The sequence below is a fragment of the Nipponia nippon genome, unplaced genomic scaffold, assembly GCF_047370975.1.
Source record: "Nipponia nippon isolate SJK-2023a ecotype South Korea unplaced genomic scaffold, ASM4737097v1 scaffold_4, whole genome shotgun sequence".
NCBI lineage: Eukaryota > Metazoa > Chordata > Aves > Pelecaniformes > Threskiornithidae > Nipponia > Nipponia nippon.
Genome location: NW_028262358.1, coordinates 90,663,153 through 90,675,239, shown reverse-complemented (window position 1 = coordinate 90,675,239; position 12,087 = coordinate 90,663,153).

Sequence of the window (12,087 nt, the reverse complement as noted above, 5' to 3'; positions counted from 1 at the left end):
TATATTCAAGATTATTTTCTTCCTGGAGGTATTAATTTTATTTTTTGGTTAACTGAAAAATTCTGTGATTTATGTATGCTTCTGATTAATCTTTCCTGTTCATTTCTTTGCCTTGTTTGTGATTTGCAAGTTGTCTCCTTATGCCCTGCTTACCTTTGAGAGTGTCGCTAATACAATCTTTATTCCTTCTTGCAGATCACTGATGACAGTATCAAACATTGTCAGTCTTAACACCATCTTCTGCAATACACACCAGAATAGCTGTCTGCAGTCAATTCACCATCACCACTATCATTACTTTTTGCTAATGCTGCTTTTGGCAGTTTTTTATTTACTCAAGTTGTAGCAGGTATGAGCCCAGGGGAAGCTTCGAAGGGGAAATTTAAATGACAGTCAGCATAAAGTTCCCAAAGCAGAGAAGAATGAGCCAGGCTTGGAAAGGGGATCATCAAAGCTAGGTGTCCTGTTATATATTCAGATTCCATCTCCAGCACCTGTTTAAATCTTTGATAGCACCACTGATCTTATCCTTACATCAACTCTGGCGTTTATTGTCCTGAAGGAAATAGTAACTGTAAGTGGGAACAGCTGATGGTAAAGGAATTAAGACTCAGGGGAGGGGAAATCACTCAGAAAAAGAAGAGAATCTTGTTTTGACCTTCAAAAGTAGTGGGAATATTTGTTTTACTTCTGTTTTTAAGTATATATGCATATGTATTTGTACATATATTTTTATTTATATTTTACTTGTATATTTTCTTTTATTTTAGACTTATTTCTTTTACATGCCATAATTTGGTACATGAATTATGCAAACATTCCTTACTATTGATATGCCATAGCAACTGAAACATCTATTATTTGAATTGTTACTTTAGCTTTGTTTTAAGTCTTATAACCAGCTGCTTGAAACATATTGTCATTTTCTTTGGTGCCTCCAGTTTGAAACTTGAGGGGTTTCTAAAGTCACTGTCTCCTAAGTGAGGTCTGTGGCACAGAACAGCAAAAATTATCTGTCTCTAAGTTTGATTTTTGAGTAGTACTTATTAGTGATCTTATGTCCATAGATCTTTATTCTCACATGTAGTTTATACTCATAAAGTTTGCGTAGCTTACTTGAATTACTAGACTATCTATTATCTCTCAGGTCTGTTTTGGTTTAGCATTTGTATATATTTCCAGCTTAACCTCTGTAGGTGTTTTCTACATCCCAGTCAACTTATCTCATTCAGAAAATAATTATATCCAACTTAAATATAGAACAAGATTGTTTTAGTACTTTGTATTCAAAAAAGCTTTAGACTACAAGTGGCTCAATAAAGTACTAATAATCAAGGATTTCATTGAGCAGATCAGATTCCATTAAATACAGCTCAAAGTTGTTTAGAAATGTCAACAATTAATTCTATAGAAACAAATGTTTTTCATTAATGAGTTGGAACCCATTAATATACAACTCTCTGAATAAATAAGCTGTAATTATATCAGAATATAATCCTCTGATGGAACAGCTACAAAGTTTGTCTCTTTCTAAAAGCCTTTCCTAATGCCTCACTGATTTCTATTTCCTACTCGATAAATTATGGCCTAATTAGTGTAGAGCTTTGTGGTAGAGAAACAGCTTTCACTTTCTAAAACATTAATCTTTTCATATTTCTACTTTCACCAGTAGTCTGTCTAGAAATGATGCTGCTCTGCATCAAAGTTGCTACTTCATTTACTGTTACAAAATGCTGAGGTGATGAGGGGTCTGGAAATTACTGTAATTATGCAAGTATATGTGTTTACTTATTGTCTCATGGCTGCCTAAATATTATTTAAAGATAGGGCTCATCAGCAAACAAAAATTTCATTTACTGAATTTTTTTAAGTCTTTTACATAAATTCCTTCCAGTACAGTACAAAAGATAAAGCTTCAACCAAGACAGATCTCTCACCTAGACCCAAGTTCAAGCTTTTTGTTCTTCTGCAATCTGGATGAGGCAAGATCTTGAACCTGTTTCTGTCACCTTGTCTGCCTTAGCTTAAAAATTTACTGTCTCTCACAACTCAGGTATTCTTACTGTGATTAAGATCTAATTAATCTGATTAAAACTTCTACCCAAATTTAAGAAACCTCTTCCAGCAAAATTTATTTTTTTAATTAAAACTTCCCTGGAAAAAGGCTTGTCTTTCAGGTGGATATCTTTCTACAAAAAAAAATGTTTTCTTGAAAGTTCCCAGTCAGCTCTATTTAGCTGCTGGAGGGGGGAACAGTTTGCTACTATAAATCATGCACAGCACTTAAAGATAATTTGTGGAGCAATTAAAATAGCTACTAAGATTTTATGGTGTGCAATTATGTTTCTTCCATCAGACCATCATTAGGAGGAAACTTGTTTGCCCTTGCAAATAGAGCTTGTTGAAGGTAAAGAAAAATGCAACTGGCAAGCAATAAAGGGCAGATTAAGGGACAAATAAGATGTCCAAGGAGTTCTTTTATGAACAGGGCTTTTTTTTGTGTGCTCAGCTTTTGTTTTTCTAGCCTTCCCTGGAATAAGAGCTCAGAAAACCTATTGAAGCCCATATAGTTGGCTGACAGTTTTAAATGCAACTTCATGCATAAGTAGCAAATATACTAGGTTGTAGTTAAGCAAAAAAGTAGTATATGCTGAACTTGTGTATTCAATACTATGTTGTGACATTCCTCTGTTTTTTTCAGAGTTTTAGTCGATCTCCAAAAGGTGCCTGTATGGTTTTTAGAACTGTAGGAAAATTCAGGCTGGAAAGGGCCTCAAAAAGTCTAATCCAACCTCCTGCTCAAAGCAGCCTCAACTAGAAGGACAAACCAGGTTGCTCAGTGATTTATGTAGTTGAGTTTTGAAAAATTCCGAGGACAGACTGCATGACCTCTCTGGGCAGCATGTTCTGCTGTTTGGTTGGCCTCATGGTGAAAACGTTTCTCCTTACCCAGTCTTAATCTCTTTTGTTTGCACTTATCCTTGTTATCTCCTTCTTTCCATGCATCACTGTGAAAAGCCTGGCTCTGGCTCCTTGATAATCTCCCTGTAGGCACTGGGGGATGCTGTTAGGTCCCCCTGGCCCTGAAGCCGTCTTTTCTCCAGGCTGAATAACTCCCCCCCCGCCCCCCTCACAGGGCAGGTGCTCCAGCCCTGACCATCCTGGTGGCCTCCACAACTCACTCCAGTTTATCAATGTTTTTCTTGCACCGGGGGGCCCATTATGGGCTGCAGTGACTTTGACACAGTCTAATGAGTATGGGGCAGATCCCTTGATCAGCTGTCCATGCTCCTGCAGATACAGCCCAGGATACTGTTGGTGCTCCTTGCTGCCAGGGCCACTGCAGGCTCATGCTCAGCTCATCTGCCAGGCACTCCCAGCCTGTACTGCTGCAAGGGTGCTTCCTTCCCAGGTAGGGCACATTATCTTTGCCCTTGCCGAATTTCATGAAGTCTCTGTTAGCCTGTTCTTCCAGTCTGTCTAGGTCCTTCTGAACAGTGGACCATTCACGTGATCAACTGTCACAAAAGAATGACATTTCTTATACATTTTATTTCTTAAGTGAAATTATGTTTTGGCAGGTGCATCAGGGAACTGCCTGAATAAAGCATACAAATGCATGCACAGCATTAAGCATATATGCCTGAGTAATTCTACCCCAATTCAACAGTAATCCTTGTTTAAAAAAGTTTTAAAAGTGTAACTATACTGCAAGTAACATGCATGCTAAATAAAAACTGAATTCATTGGCAGCTTCAGCACTTTTTCAGAAAAATGAGCAGAACATAATACTACACTGTTGCCGAGTTGATAAACATTGGACTGGAATGCACAAGAGGAGTAAGCTTTCAAAACATGAAATCATTCTTCTCTACATTGTGATACTGATAAGGCCACAAGAAGAATAAAGACCAATAGCAGAGAATTCATCGTGGCGTTGTTTGTGTTTTAAACTTCTTCGTGATTAGACATCTAACCATGACTTTTGGGGGAACACTGGAAAATTGGAATTGTTTAGGCTAATGAAGAGATGACTTAGGGGAGCCATTAATAGCAGCTTTCAAGTACATAAAAGGTGTATTTAAATATTGTATGATTCTGAATTTCTGGGTTTTTTTAACACTTTGAAGTTTACAAGGTTACTTGCATGAATCAGCATGGCAGCAGAGTTGTCAGATGGAGTATCCTCTAGCTGAACCAGTGCTCAAAAAGGATTGATTTAAAATACAGACAGAACTAAGTCATACTTTACTCTCTGTCAGAAACTTGAGCTTTCAGCTGAAACAAAAAAGAAGAAAGTACAAATTAGTTTGAAGGATTCATTCTGTTTAACCCATTGGTGTGAGAACAGATAAAAATTGAATGAGAATAAGGTCTGTTTAGCAAAGAGAAAATGTCCAAACCATTTATTCATACAAGGCATCCTTATGTTTTATGGAGCAAGTGAAGGAAGGAAGAGGAGGCCTCTCTGTTTACTTGATAGGCTGTTCAAAAGTGGTAGAATTTGTGTAATTTTTTTTTTTTTTCTTACCTGCCCTCCTGGAGAGAAACAGAAGTAATTCATCTCTGCAGCATTGTGCTGGATTTCCACGTGTCCACATTGAAGGTGTACTTAATTTCTCATTTCAGGCTTTATCTGAAAAGTCTACTATTTGGTCTGATAGTGTTTTTCTTTTGGGGGGAAACAGACCACTTCCTGCTTTAACTTTTGCAGGTAGAAATAGAAGTAGAAGAGGAAAAAAATAGGTCAGTAGATACTTAGTAACTTGGGTAATAGACTTCTACACAACTTTAATCAGAATGCCTGTTCATTCTCCTCAATTGTATCATCATCTCTTACTAGACTGCATTACAGATGAACAGGGAATTTACAATAATAAAAAGTTTCTGCCATAAATAACTCTGAATTTAAATTAAATTTAACACAGCAGTAAGCCAGAGTTAGAAGACCAGTTATAACAGCAGCTGTCAGAATAATAAAATAGTTTATTTTTGCAGATTTTTAAACTTAAAAATGCTTTGAGTTTAGGAGTTAATGTCCAGAGGGCAAATACGATGGATTAATCCATGTTCAGAATAAAAAAAATCCAGGAGTTTTCTGATATTAAAATTATATAAAGTGGCATTTTAAGTTCTGTTGGGTGGACCCTCCACACCCATTGAATTTCTGGATATGCATGTGCAAAACTGTTCCAGACTGAAGGCTTGTTCTCATTCGTGGTATTTGTAGGTTATTTCTCAAATATTCCTGTCTTTAATGCTCTGTGGAAGAACATCATGCAAAAATGTATGATGATTCTCATTTCCTTTTTTCAGCAGTAGCTCAAGATAGAGGGAGCATTTTTGGATGAGACAATAAGAGCAGTCATTCCACAGGAAGGCATTGAGAAAGAATTTTTGAAAGATTGTGGATTGCAGCAGGAGGACATAAGGATAAAATTCCATCTGTTTGGGATCCAAGAGCGGTTATGGTGATGACAGAGGAATTAAGCAGTAAGGAAGCAGCCTCAGAATGGGAGATGCCTGCTCCAAAAGTCGTCTTTCCAAGACCGTGTTACTGGCAAAACCAGGAATTTGTGAATTGGACTGAGCAGGTATCCCAGCGCCATGGAATTTCCAGCTTTGAGAAGGATAAAATCAGTAACAGCTGGTTAGAATTTTATAGAGGCATTCCCCACAGAAAGCTCACCACGGCATTACACCTGAGAGTTAAAGTTTACCCCACAAGAGAATTTTTAGCAAGGGGCATACAAGAAACTGAAATGCCGACATTGTCAAGCAGAGAATGAGACCTGTTTGCATATTATTGGATACTGCCCAGCAGTACAGGACACTAGGATTAAGAGACATAACAACTATTTGAGTTATTGGTGGATCAGGACAAGAAGAAGGAATGGGTAGTATTCCAGGAGCCGCTGCTGGAAGATGAACAAAATGAACTATCTAAGCCGGACGTGGTATTCGTTAAAGGACATCAGGCCCTAGTGGTAGACATTGCGGTTAGGTATGAGAGTAAATCAACATCTTTGATGGATGCAGCAGCAGAGAAAGTTAAGAAATATCAACATTTAAAAGATCAAATTCCAGAATTGATGAATACTAATACTACTAAATTTATGGGATTTCCTTTAGGAGCATGTGGAAAATGGTATCAAGGCAATTACGAGTTATTAAAAAACTTAGGACTCTCCAGTTCCCGACAGGAAAAGGTCACTCATTGTTTATCAAATCAGGCGTTATTTTCTTCAGTGGATATTGTAGATATATTTGCTAGTCAAGCACAGACTGTTTTAAGATCATAACAAATTAATGAATTGTAATTGTATTACTTAATGAATTGTAAATAAACTGATTCTTTCTATCTATCTATCTAAGGCAGGAGCCGGACCCCCACCTGGAGAGTGCTGAAGGGAACAAAACCTTAAGCAAAAGGACGAGCGCAACACAATAGGGTTGTGGTAGTATGTAGGGATGATAATGGGCTCAGAGTTATGACACATCATCTATCCTGCCAAAAGGCATTAATTACCAGTCTTTACCTAGGTGGACAGCCCACCTTTATTTAACCCAGAAAAGGAACATGTATAATTTTATATATGTTTGATAAATTGCACTTCTGTTCTTGTCAATATAGCTTTGCTTTCATTGCTTACTGGCTTGCTTTGGCAATTAAAGTTTCATTGATTTTTTTTTTTTTTTTTGTCATGTTTTCGTCAACCACCAATCTCCACCTATAGTGTCTGGACATAGTCATCATGTTATATGTCTGTTTTGCCAAAGAACATCTCAGGAAAATGAGACTAAACTCAAACAATTGCTGCATAAGCAGATCCTGAAGTTGTCCTCTGACTGCATAGTGCTAGAGGCTGGAAGTCTTCTGCTGCTTGTCTGGAATGTGTCATACCTTTGGGCACTAGCAGAGCTCCAAGTCCTGAAAGCCACTGAGAGGTCATTCCCTTAATGACCTTGCTCCAGGAGATCCCAGCCCCCACAGTTTCTCTGGGTTGCTCAGTAACAAGGGCTTTTTCTACATGCTCCCATCAATGCAATGAATCCCATGGCCTGAGGCTGCATTATGAAGGTTTTGCTTTGGCTGTCTCATAGCTTTCCACTTTCTGGGGATTTTTTTCAACAGGTAAGGGAGTCTAAAAGCCCATTTTTCAAGCCCCTGGCAATGTCAACACTGCATCTGTTTTTTAAGTGTCTTTGTACTTTTGATAATATGACTAGGAAGGGAGAAAAGATTTGAGTTCTATTGTTCATGCTCTATCTGAAAAGACACAGTATGTATGAGTTCCCTGCAGTTTCTGAGATTTATTTAATTCAGAGGACTAGTTTACCTGTGTTCTACCAAGAAATTCATATCCCAAAAGCGGACCTATTCTTAAACGCTTTCCTTGTCAAAATAGTATTGCTTTTCACCACAGGAAACAGTCCCCAAAGCTGTTTCCATTGGTAACTGGGAAAGCTAAGTGTACGATTATCTCCTGCTAGAGACTCTTAAACTGGATAAATGAGTTGTGTCAAGGTCCAATATGAGACTACCAGGGCAGAGACTATCCTCAGCACTCCCTGGAATTCAATAAAAGCTCTGTCTCCATCAAGAGATAGCTGTAGGTGGTAATGATACAGGAGGTGTCAGTAGTGTTTCCATTACTGACACATCCCAAGCTGCTGCCTCCACCCAAGTGCAATTTATCAGGCATTGTAATATCTCCATGCCTTGGGTGACCAATAAGCACTGGCTAATTTGTGCCTGTGCTTTCTGGGATTCTTTTGGTTGGACTCTGAGCCCTGTATGTCAGGGACAAGTTTTGAGTCATCGACAGTGTATGTGCACCTACAGGCAATGGCTCAAAGGTATAACAAAAAAGTTATTCATCACATTCGTGTTCACATGTACTTCTGTGCTCTTCCTAACAGATACTATAAAATTAAAAACTAAACTGCTTTTGAGTGAGTATTACTGCATTCACGGTGGGGCCACAGGCACGTGCATCTCTATGGACTGCTCCGCTAGTAACATATTTCTTGAGTCTGATTTAAAGGAGCAACAATTTTGATAGACTGATAGAACACAGTCTGAATGAGGTTATATTTTGCAATGCTAATCCCTGGGCAATAATCACAGTAAATTTCTCAGGAAATTTGCTACCCACATCTATGAAGCTGTCTGATGCTATTTTAGACAGTGTATCCCTGGGTTCTGTTCCAGCAGTCGTGTCTATTTTTTGGCCTAACCTCTTTCCTAGTAGCATGCAGACTGGTAGAAAGTTGGCCAATCTTCATCTCAGCCTCTGAATCCTCTCTTGTCTTGGTCCTTAGGCTGGTGCTTTCTTTTCTAATTTTCTTAGCCTTGATTTGTGCTTGACCATGCAGCTCCTGTGTTCTCTGCCTCTTCTAGCTCCACTCCTGGCTTGACCTCAAAGTCTTCCTCTCATTTGTGCCTAACAACTCCCATCAAGAACAACACTGTTCAAGCAGGGTCTCAGACCTTAAACATCTACTTGTCCTGAACACTCCCTCCACACTTTTTTTTTTTTTTAATTTAGACTATTATCTAAATCAGTTTAGTTAAGATGAAAGAAATGTTGCTGGATTTATTATTTTTTCAATAGTTACCTCTATTTTTAAGTCATCTGTTAATTTCTGTGAAAGAAGCATGAGGAAAAACTCATTTTAGCCACAGTGAGGTTTTGGGATTTGCATGAAGGCAAATTACTTTAATCTCATTATTTCTCTGCGTTTAGCAAAATTTATCTCACTGCCATTTTCGGTGAACTCCCTGAGTCAAAGAGCTATATTAAGAATGGACATTCAGATTTTTCAGCTGTTAAGTCAAGGCCATAGTGACAGACAGAGCATTAGTTATTGGGTGATGGATGGACAGGTTTTTGGCTTTTGTGTTTTCTGAAGTAATGGATGTAATACATCTTCTGGCAGTATCTCTGTGTGTGAGGGTTTTGGTTTTTTTAAAAAAGACATTTTTTTCTTATGTCACTCTCATGATTTATTCTCTGTATTAATTCAGTAACGATAATTTCAAAATTCAGGAGCAAATTATTGTTGATTCATTGGTTGACTCAGTCTTTTATATATTCATTGTTTATTTCTAATTAGCTGAACAGTTTAGAGTAATTTAGCTCTAATCATTGTTATTGTTATTCAGTTCTTCCTTTAATCATAATCCCTACACAGAGAAGAGAACTGATCTTTCAAATTACATCATTAACTCCAAGATTGTCAATAATTTAGCAAATAACTTCAGTTATTTAAGCCATTCTTCTAAATTACTGCTTTTGTCCCCCCAAAATGAACTATAAAGTCAGTAATGAAAAGCAAATAAGAAAGAGTTGTATTTTGAGGGGAAGATATACCATGGTTAAATACAGAGAGAGCATGGCTTGGTGTCAGTCAGGGTCTTCAAGTGGCCTCTGAGTGGCATGGGATAATGTGTGGGGTCTCTTGAGGAAGCTGTGAAAGTAAGATACTCAACATTTGGACTGTCCTCCAAATTTAGCATGAAAGCCATCACCTACAAATGTCTGGAGCCCAAGCTATCTAAACATCATCCTGAGCCTCTGAGCAACCCCATGACTTAGCTTGGGCAGCAATGAGCTCTCTGCGTGCCAGAAACAGGGCTTTGTCAGAGGTTAGTTTAAGATCAATTCACTCAGCAGACCTAGTACCATCGGAAAATGTCACTACCCTTTGATCCAAGTGCAAAATGTTTTTTTTTTTTTTTGATACTTTAAGATAAGCCTAGAATAACATAGACATTGAGCTCCTGTCACCCTAACAGCCTTTATTTTTACTTATGAAGCTGCAGATCATGTTTCTTGAACGTACATGGTCTGATATGTACACAGGAGTCCAAATGTGGTTTCACCAGGTTCTTCTTGGAAATTTATACTGCCATATTCTTTTAGCAATATTTTCCCTGATACGTTTGCTTTTTCACAACAGCATCCCATTGGTGGTTTGTTTATCCTATGATGGATTCAAGCTCCTTTAACATATACCCCTCTGTGATTTTCAGCTGGTTAGCTGCATTTTCAACACGTTATCCCCAAGTGTATAGCCTCCTCTGTTCTACTCATTTTGCTACATTCTTCTGTTTTGACAATGCTTCCCAACTTTGTGGCTGTTGTCCACTGATTTCATTATCATCCGCCAATATCTATGGAAAATACTTATATTCTTAAATAAGATTGGTCCAGAAAACAAGCTTCAATGGAAATCCTCCTCTGTCCTTTTAGTCCAACCTGCTATAATTTTCTTCTACCCAACCATTGATGGCTTATTTGGATTGCACATAACTATGCTACTTTTACTATATGTGGTTCAAAAAAGATAATGCTGTTCCTAATTACCATTTTGCAACAGTGCTAATTCGGAAAGGGCAACTGTCAATAGATGTGGTTTTACTTTAAAGAAACGTCACGGGACCCCAAATTGATTAGTACACTAACTGCATTTTTCTTCTTATTATGCAAACACATTTGCTTGTTTATGCTTTTTGAGAAACCCTGAATTATATATGTGTTTTCCTCTGAGAAAACAAATAAGTCTGGAGACCTGACCTGACACAATATCAAGCATTGAAACAATTCTGTGATGTTGTCCTGGCATATTATGCCTGACTTTATATGACAAGTTTATTGGAAACATTCAGGTAAAATGTTCTGATTTATTGCCTTTCCATGGTAGATTTACTGAATGCATAAAAATGCAGTGAAATTAAATAGGATTTTCATGAAATATGTATGCAATAGCATTTTGGTATGAGTGAGAGATCACAATTTTAATTTTATTTTAATGTGCGCTTTGATCCTTTACTCTTGTATCAATTGTATAGTCTTTTTCAGCCCTGATATTTTCTTGTTAATATTTCAATCATGCTCCAATGTATTTATGAAAAAATATGGGAATTTAAAGTACTGGGGCTTTTTGTAGGTGTTACATCTGGTGGGTTGTAAACCTGTTATAGGAGGGCATGCAATTAAAAATGTATTAACAATGTATTTCACGTTCTGTGTGAAATAAGAAATGAGAAGTACATCTTGTCTCCTCTTAACGTCACCTGGTGATGAAGTATTTTAAGCAGAGCTCTGATCATTAACGTTAAGAAGGGGCAACCCTGCCTTTCTCACTACCGGTCAGCAGGATGTGCATACAGAGGAAACGCAACACTGCAACTCCTCAAGGGCCTCAGAAAATAAAAAAAAATATTAATAGTAAAGACCACAAATGCCCATCTGATTGAAGACAAGGATCTCCAGTAGGCTGAGACCAAAAATCATGCTCTGGGAAAGGAAGGAGTGTTCTGGTACAGGGTATTCTGTAAGAATATGTATGGTTATTTACTTGGAGGGAATCATTAAGTGTTCCCTGGAGACATGGTAAGGCATTAAGTTTCTCTAATAGTGTGATAGTTGAGGGATTTGGAATAGTTTTTACATAAACATACAATATTGCTTCAGAAGCTTGCAATAGATTATATGGTTTAAACTGTATTTAAATTGCATAAATTTTCTCCTGCTAGACTGGGTTTGAAATAACTTTATGTAGTTAAACTCACAAAACAAAGATAATTTCCATTTTGCCCTTCAGGTCCCAAAAGTAATATCTGAATTTAGAAATAGGATCTAAATGTAAGTTTTAAAGATTATTGATGTAGCAGTGGTAATCAACCCATGTGTTCATTTCTAAATTCTAAGTCTCTCCTCTTGTCGTTGCTGGGGAACAGATCCTGCACTAGCTAAACAGTGGGCTTTTTTTTCTTGATAATATTGAAATAGGTTCAGAAAATTCAGTCTGAAGTAAGAAAAGTTTCTTTCTCTCAAAAACTTTTTTCTTCCTAGTCTTAGAAAAATATGCCTATCAACAACATCTTACTTCTTAATCTGTTCTGAAGTAAACCTAGGGAAAATAGTAATCTTCAAAAGGTTTGGGTAATTTTTGGTTCCAGCATGTGCCTCCTGGGATGTGTTGTGATTATTGGAGCAAAACTCATTCGCATTGAAAGACCGACATATTTTATTTAGCAGACTTTGATAGGAGCAAGTTTAATAGCAGAAATCACAA